Here is an 8,569-nt window from a genome sequence, read left to right on the forward strand (position 1 = left end):
AAAGCCTCAAACACATGGGAACAGGGGAAATTTTCCTGAGTAGAATAACAACGACTTATGCTCTAAGATCAACAATCAACAAATGGTATCTCATAAAATTGGAAAGCTTCTGTAAGGCAAAGGATACCGTCAATAGGATAAAATGGCAAGAAACAGATTGTGAAAAGAGCTTTACAATCCTACATCCAATAGAGGCTTAATATCCAATATATATTCAAGAAGATAGACTCCAGAGAACAAAATAACCCTATTAAAAATGGAGTACAGAGCAAATCAAATAATTCTGAACTGAGGAATGTCGACTGGCCAAGATGCACCTAAAGAAATGTTCAACATCATTAGTCATCAGTGAAATGCAAATCAAAAGACCATAAGATTCAACCTAACAACAGTCAGAATGGCTAAGATCAAAAACTCAGGTGAATAGCAGATGCTGGAGAGGATGTGGGGAAAGAGGAACACTACTCAATTGCAGGTGGGATTGTAAGCTCGTACAAGTACTCTGGAAATCATTCCGGCAATTCCTCAGATAATTGGACATAGTACTACCTGAGGGCCCATCTATACCTCTCCTGGGTATATATCCCAAAGATTTTCCAACATATAACAAGGTTACACTCTCCACTGTGCTCATAGCAGCCTTATTTATAAACGCCAGAAGCTGGAAAGAACTCATATGACCTTCAACAGAGGAATGGTTACAGAAAATGTAGTATATTTACACAATGAAGTACTACTCAGGTATAAAAATGACTTCATGAAATTCTTAGGCAAATGGAGGGAAGTAAAAACATCATCCTGAGTGATGTAACCCAGTCACAAAACAACACACATGCTATGCACTCAACCATAAGTTCATATTAGCCTAAAACCTCAGAACACCCAATGTACAATTCACAGACCATATGAAACTCAAGAAGAAGGAAGTCAAGGGTGTGGATGCTTCAGGCCTTCTTAGAAGGAGGAACAAAACTACTCATTGGAGGTAGACAGTAGGAGGGACTCATGGAGATGAGAGGAAGGGGAGGGGAGGGCCAAGTATGCGAGGAGACAGGGATGGTATACAGAGGGTCAGTAAATTGAACAAAGGTATGTAGTAATGTGTGAGACCATGAAAAGCAGCCTGTTTTCTGGTTAAGGTAGGTTTAAACCATGGAGACACAACAGGTGTTCCTGCAAGGGATGGAAGAAGTTTATCATGCCTCCAGATACCAGGCTCCTGACATGAGGACTTAGCGCTCCATAATTCTGTGGCCATCAGTCACATATGACAATGTTCCAAGCCCCTGGTACTCTGTCTGGATTCTACTCCACAGTGGCAACAGTTAGGAAGGCCTAGCCCACTATAAAAGGGGCTGCTTGCCCCCTTCTCCCTCTCTTACTCTCTTACTCTTGCCTCTCTCTGTTGCCCTCTTGCTTCCCCACTCTCTGCATCACCCCCCCCCCCACTTCCATGGCTGGCCTCCTCTTCTCTTCTCTCCTCTCCTCTCCTCTCCTCTCCTCTCCTCTCCTCTCCTCTCCTCCCCTCCCCTCCCCTCCCCTCCCCTCCCCTCCCCTCCCCTCCTCCTCTCCTCTCCTCTCCTCTCCTCCCCTCCCCTCCCCTCTCCCCTCCTCTCCTCTCCTCTCCTCTCCTCTCCTCTCCTCTTCTCTCTCTTCTCTCTCTCTCTCTCTCTCTCTCTCTCTCTCTCTCTCTCTCTCTCTGTCTTTCTCTGTCTCTGTCTGTCTTTCTCTGTCTCTACTACCCTCTTAGCTCTCCTTCCCAGACACTCCTCCCTGCAAAAAGTATTAACCCTCATGTCTGCCCTTAGAAAGCAGGTGTCTTAGTCAGGGTTTCTATTCCTGCACAAACATCATGACCAAGAAGCAAGTTGGGGAGGAAAGGGTTTATTCGGCTTACACTTCCATGCTGCTGTTCATCACCAAAGGAAGTCAGGACTGAAACTCAAGCAGGTCAGGGAGCAAGAGCTGATGCAGAGGCCATGGAGGGATGTTCTTTACTGGCTTGCCTCACCTGGCTTGCTCAGCCTGCTCTCTTATAGAACCCAAGACTTCCAGCCCAGAGATGGTCCCACCCACAAGGGGCCCTTCCCCCTTGATCACTAATTGAGAAAATGCCTTACAGTTGGATCTCATGGAGGCATTTCCTCAACTGAAGCTCCTTTCTCTGTGGTAAGTCCAGCTGTGTCAAGTTGACACAAAACTAGCCAGTACAGCAGGGTATGGTTTCATTCTTCACAACTCTCCACCATGACATTAAACACAGTAAAACCATGGACTGCCTCATCTTATCATGACACACAGTGGGGACAACAGAAAAGCTATTCCTCTAAAGAGTTGGGTGTCTAATCTCCTGCTGGAGGCCTCTCTGCATTCCCAGCCACAGTCTCCTCTGAGCCAAGCCACCCACCTTTGCTCTTTTCCGGCATCCAGCAGCAACTGTGATGTCCAATAGTTTGAGAACCTGACATCCACAGCTTCCTTGCAGGCACAGATATCTCAGAGCTGGCTCTTCCACGACACCCAGTGGAGTTAGTGGTGCCCAAAAGTCTGAGCCCTAATCCGGCAGTCCCACAGGACCTCTGACTGTGCCTCCTCAACCCAGAATGGGGGTCCTGTGGTTTCTCACAGCCCAATGCTGGGGTGTGTGCAGTCAAACTTCCCTGTTCCACCTCCATGAGAGGCTCTAGTCCTGTGGTGGTCCAGAGGTGGGCCAACGATTTTATCCCACAGCAATGGGAGATGGGAACTGGGGGTATCCACCAGATAGTCCCAGATGCCAGGAAATCAAGAGACTCCCAGAATGCAATGGGGATGAGATTAGCTGAAATGTTCAACAAAGGGGAAGGAGAACCTGTAGAGACAATATCCAGAGGTTAGGCAAGGCCCCCAGCTGGGGGATGGAACCACCCACTCCTGTCCAAATTTTTACCCAGAATGGCTCCTGTCTAAAGGAAATACGGGGACAAAGTGTGGAGCAGAGTCTGAAGGAAAGGCCATCCAGAGACAGCCCCACCTGGGGACTCATCCCATATACAGATACCAAACCAAGACACTATTGGGGATGACAAGAAGTGCTTGCCGACAGGAGCCTGATATAGCTGTCTCCTGAGAGGCTCTGCCAGAGTTTGACAAATACAGAGGTAAATGCTCACAGCTAACCACTGGACTGAGTACACAGACCCCAATGGAGGAGTCAAGAAAGGACTAAAGGAGCTGAAGGGATTTGTAACCCATAGGAAGAATAACAATATCAAACAACCAGACCACTCAGAGCTCCCAACCAAACCACCAACCAAAAAGTACACATGGACGGACCCATGGCTCCAGCCGCATATGTAACAGAGGATGCCTTTTTGGGCATCAGTGGAAGAAGCCCTTGGTCCTGTGAAGGCTCAATGCCCCAATGTAGGGGAATGCCAAGGAGGGGAGGCAGGAGTGGGTGGGTGGGAGAGCACTATTATTGAAGCAGGGGGAAAGTGGATGGGGTAGGCTGTTTCAGGAGGGGAAACTGGGAAAAGGGATGACATTTGAAATGTAAATTAATAAAATAGCCAATAGAAAATGTAAAAAGAAATCTCCACAACAAACCTTGCTCCTCTCTCCAGATTTTAGGAAGGGTCAGAGGCTGAAATCAAATATCAATTATCAAACAATGGAGGTCTAATTTTACCTACTATAATTTCTCTCATATCCCTAGAACATTTCCAATGGCTTATGCTAATACATAGGCTCGCTCCTGCTTTGTTTCAGTGAATTGCATTAAACATCTCCCTTATAATTTTATCAATCTTGAATAGCTTCATTTACCTATGAACTTATTTTGACACCAGACATTTCAAATTTTCAAGACATTTCAATTTGAGTTCAGTGTAAGTGTCTTCTCATAGATTTATGAGTCTTAAAAGCAGTGACCTAGAACATTACCACAATTTACAATTAAAATTTATTTATGGCTCTTTCCTTGTAGCACAGAATTTCTAAGTCACAGAACTTGATGAATATGGCATGTGTTAAGTTTCATTAAAGGGAGTAATGTATTCTCAATTATTGTTCATCTCTATACTTATGAAAAAGAAAAATTCCCAATGAGTTATGAGAAGAAGAGAGCTGGTACACTAAGCATCCTCAGTGTGAGCGGCATTCACTCAGATTCTTTCCATAAAAGAATAATTAATAGCTACAATCACCACATGAAACATGTGAACATCACCTCAATTTTTGGATAAACTGGTGTTCAAAAAGAGAATCAGAAGTCTTACTCTCAGTAGGCTAACCCTAGCACTTAAAAAGTTTTCACAGGAGATGAGTATAGAGGAGTTGCAATTGATCTTGGTGAGCAAGTGTTACATTCAAATCTTGCAATTAGTTGAAACCCATCCTAAGTGACAGAAGACAGAGGTTGAATTTTCAGAGGAGAGAGGATCTGGATGCTGATGCCACATCCTGTGCAGAGGAAGACATTGTGATCATGGAAATGTGATGAATAAGGAAAATTTGCCTATACATATTTTCTCAGCTCTTTTTTTCCAAATTTCATGCACCATTAAAATTTCTGTAAAGCATTGACTGAATTAGACTTTTCATATCAGTGCAGCGATTTGATACCCTAATATTAAGTTGTCTTATAAAATCTGGGCAATTAGCAAACTTAATAATAGGATCTCTATATTTTGCACTAGGGCAAGCAAAACTACGAGGAGTTGGGTTGTCTCAGACCTAAGACTGTCTATCTCTTCTTTTTCAAGTTGTTATTCTTTCTTTTGGAAAAAGTATTCACATCAATCACTTTTAGAGTAGATTATATGTGATTTCATGTAAGTCCCATTCAAAAAATAATTGGTTTAAGATTTGACACTTAAGTTCTATCATTCTAATTACAATAAAGTTCCTTTTTGTTGAAATGCAGAAACAAACTTTTTATCTAGAATTGCTGCACCCTGTGAGGTGGGCTGAGGCACTTGTCTAACAGTTCCTGGAATCACAGAATGAACCTTTAGCTAATCAGGTGGGAACAGAGTCCAGATATGACCACAGCTTCAGTCTTATGACAAGTTAGTTCATACCAACTTCCCTGTTCAACAATTCATTTGACATCTGCTGCAAAGCTTTATTGTTCTCTTCTTTGAGCCTAGAAAAACAATGATTCAGTTTTTCTCTTAAAATTTCAGACTATAAATACTTTTATAAAAGAAAAAGAATGTCACTATTAACAAAGAAACGTATCAGTGGCTTTGGGTATTCCAGGCTTCTGAATTTACATGTTAGAATGCCTAAGAACTCCAAGTCCTGGGTTGAGGACACAGTTCACATTCCATGTGCCTACATGCTCCTGAACAAAGGTGATAAAACTAGAAAATAATAGACTCAGAAACACCGCACTCAAAGAAGTAGACAGAATAAAGAAAGGTCTGTCCATGACTGTATAAGGAGGGGTGGGGGGGGGGAAGATGTAAGAACAGATTTATAGAAGATAATCATCAAAATGCTGCCCCAGTGTGAAAATTACTGGAGCACCATAGTTACAGAAAGTGGTAAAGTTCAGGATCTAAGGCCAGCAGCACAGTAGCAAGCATAGGGGCAGCTCTTAGTCTGGGCCAAGTATGTATGAAAAGTTCATTGCAACATGACTGGTTATGACATAAAAAGCACAAGCTAGATTCAGGGTACACTTTTAAGTCTTCTTGGGTTCTGGAAACCATTAAAAGTAAAACCCTATATAGTGCTGCATTTTCCACTAATCCAACTTCATATTCATCAGCTGATGAAGTCAGACAGCTAGAGTAAAATTAGTCAAGGGCTTTAGATCTACACTGTGGTTGGCATCCCTCTGAATTCAGTGTTCATTCCCTGTGGACTTGACTTCTAAAGTCTCTTTTTTGGCGTGTATGTGTTCTTTCTGTGAGCCAATCTTGTCCTCTTCCTCAATTCCTCTCCACCATTATTTTGCTTATATATTTTAAATTTTCAAAATTTATACACACTGTATTGGTCTTCATTCTACCATTTTCAAACAAGATTCCTTCTTGTTGATTTTTTTCTAATGTCTCTCACATAACCTCCCTTATCTTACTTTCTTTCTTTTACTTTTGCATCAGCTCTCTATAACTTCCTTTAAGCTTTCATATCACCTACTACCCTACTATCCCCTCCCCCACCTTCTTTATAGACACAGAAACTCTCATCAAACTTGGTGCTCACTGATGCATCTAGCCTTCTGCCAGCAAAAATTATGCATCCTCATCCTCATTTTGGCAATTGCAATCAGTAGCCATCTCACAGGAATATAGCTGACTTCTTGCAGAGGTTCTGTATTTGTGCTGAGGATAGAACTTAAGTTGTGTAACAGTCTCTTTACCAACTGATTCAGCTTCCCATATGGTCAGTTATAAAATATTTGAAAGATGTAATTATTAATTTTGCAGGATTGTGAAAGCATCCTCCCAGTTCCATGCTCCCAGAAATAAGATCGATACTCAAAATACATTTACACATACCTTGGACATACAACTAGTTTCTTCTCTGCTTAGATTCTAATGTAAAGTAATTTTAACCCACATTCTTCTACATGACTGAGTTACCTGTGCTCAGGTACCATGCATCCATCTCATTACATCCTGATGGGTGAATATCTTGCCTAGCACTATTCCAGAATTATTTCTGTCTTCTAGATATCCCACCTCCTATTTCCTGCCTACACTATAAGCCGTCATATTTGTTACTGACAGATGCCACATCCATAGAGATATAAGATATTCTGTCTACATATTTATCATTGACATCCACATTAAGAGAAATCCAAAACCACTTTAAAGTGACTGGATAAATCACAGTGGATTGTAAATTGGTGCCACAAATGTTATGCTGATTTTGTGTGGATGAAATTGTTTAGATTACTCAATTTCAACTTGCTAATCTCAACATTAATAGCTACTCTACCATCCATTACTATTTCTTTCTTCTTATTTTTATTATCTTTGATTTTTTTATCGTTTAGTCATTATCCCCCATCCCATTCTGCCCTCTGAAAATTCTTCATCCCCATTCCTCCTCCACCATCTCCAAGAGGATGTCTCCACAAACCCACACACACCTCACATCCCACCATGCCTCCCCATTCCCTGGGGCCTCAAGTCTTTCAAGGGTTAGGTAGATCTTCCCACATTGAGGACAGATCAGGCTGTATAGGTATCAGTGGCCAAGAGAAAAACCCATACTATTTCTAATCACAAGAAATATCTCTTCTAGAAATGCTGATATGGCAAAAAAAAGAGTATGTACATCCAGCCAAGCACATAAGATGTGATTTTTGCATAATTCCTAATCAGTGTGTATTGCTGAATATGTTTCTGCTAATAAATGCTTTCTTATTTTAGACTTAGAAATGTATAAATTGCCTCTGGAAAAGACAAATATATTTTATAGACTTGCCTTTGTGTTGTCTTTTCACTTGTGTTCCAGGGTCCAAATATGCAGTTAATAGAAAAATCTCCATTATTGTTAGTTCTTATCACTTGTTCAGTTTTCCCTATTTTGCACATAATCTTCTCATGACAGCTGTAAGTTTATTTTAATCCAATGCTGTTAAAACATTAGAAAATAAAGTCTTAATGGAAATAGGTTTTTATATTTGTACTTATTAACTATGAAACAGTGTATAATTGAAGTCACACATTTTCAGTCCTTCGAAATATGTGAAAATGTCCTTACTGAATTGCTGATATTGCATTGTTCTACTATTCAGTGTAACAGAGAAAACTGCGTAGGAAATACTGAAAGTAAATAGTAATACTGAAACTAAATTACAACTAATACAATACAACACAACACAATACAATACAATGCAATACAACACAATACAATACAATAAATTTAGAATATCTTTATGCTTACATTTGGCATGTTTTATTCCCAAAGAAATATTGAACATATGAAAATGTTTTCCTCTTTCAGAACTTAGTGATATAAATCTCGCAAGCTTAGGCAGCTAGTCCATTACTCATTTTTTTCTTTCCTTTCAAAGATTAATAATACTATTTTAAAATATCTGAGGAACAGATAGGTTGTTTCCAGTTTGTGTATATTAGGAATAAGGCCACAATGAACATAGTTGAGCATGTGTCCTGAGGTAGGATGGAACATCCTTTGAATAATTGCCTAAGAATGATGCAGCTGGGTCTTGAGGTAGATTGATTCCCAATTTTCTGAGAAATCAGGTAATAGCTATACAAGTTTACAATCCCAGCAAGAAATGTCCCTTTTGCTCCACATCTTTGCTAGCGTGAGCTGTCACTTGTGTTGTTGATTTTAGCCATTGTGGCAGGCATAAAATGGAATCTCAAAGTAGTTTTGATTTGCATCCCGTGACAGAGATGCATATTGAAATGTTTCTCAATCACCAAGATTCCTCTGTTGAGAATTGTCTGTTTAGCTCTGTACTCCATGTTTTTAAAAATTGGATTATTTGGTTTATCAATGTCTAGTTTCTTGAGTTCTTTATATATTTTGGATATTAGTCTTTGTTGGATGTAAAGTTGTTAAAAGTCTTTTACCATTATGTGGGGTGCCTCTT

Source organism: Mus musculus, chromosome 17 (genome assembly GCF_000001635.26).
Source record: "Mus musculus strain C57BL/6J chromosome 17, GRCm38.p6 C57BL/6J".
In the NCBI taxonomy this organism is placed as follows: Eukaryota; Metazoa; Chordata; class Mammalia; order Rodentia; family Muridae; genus Mus; species Mus musculus.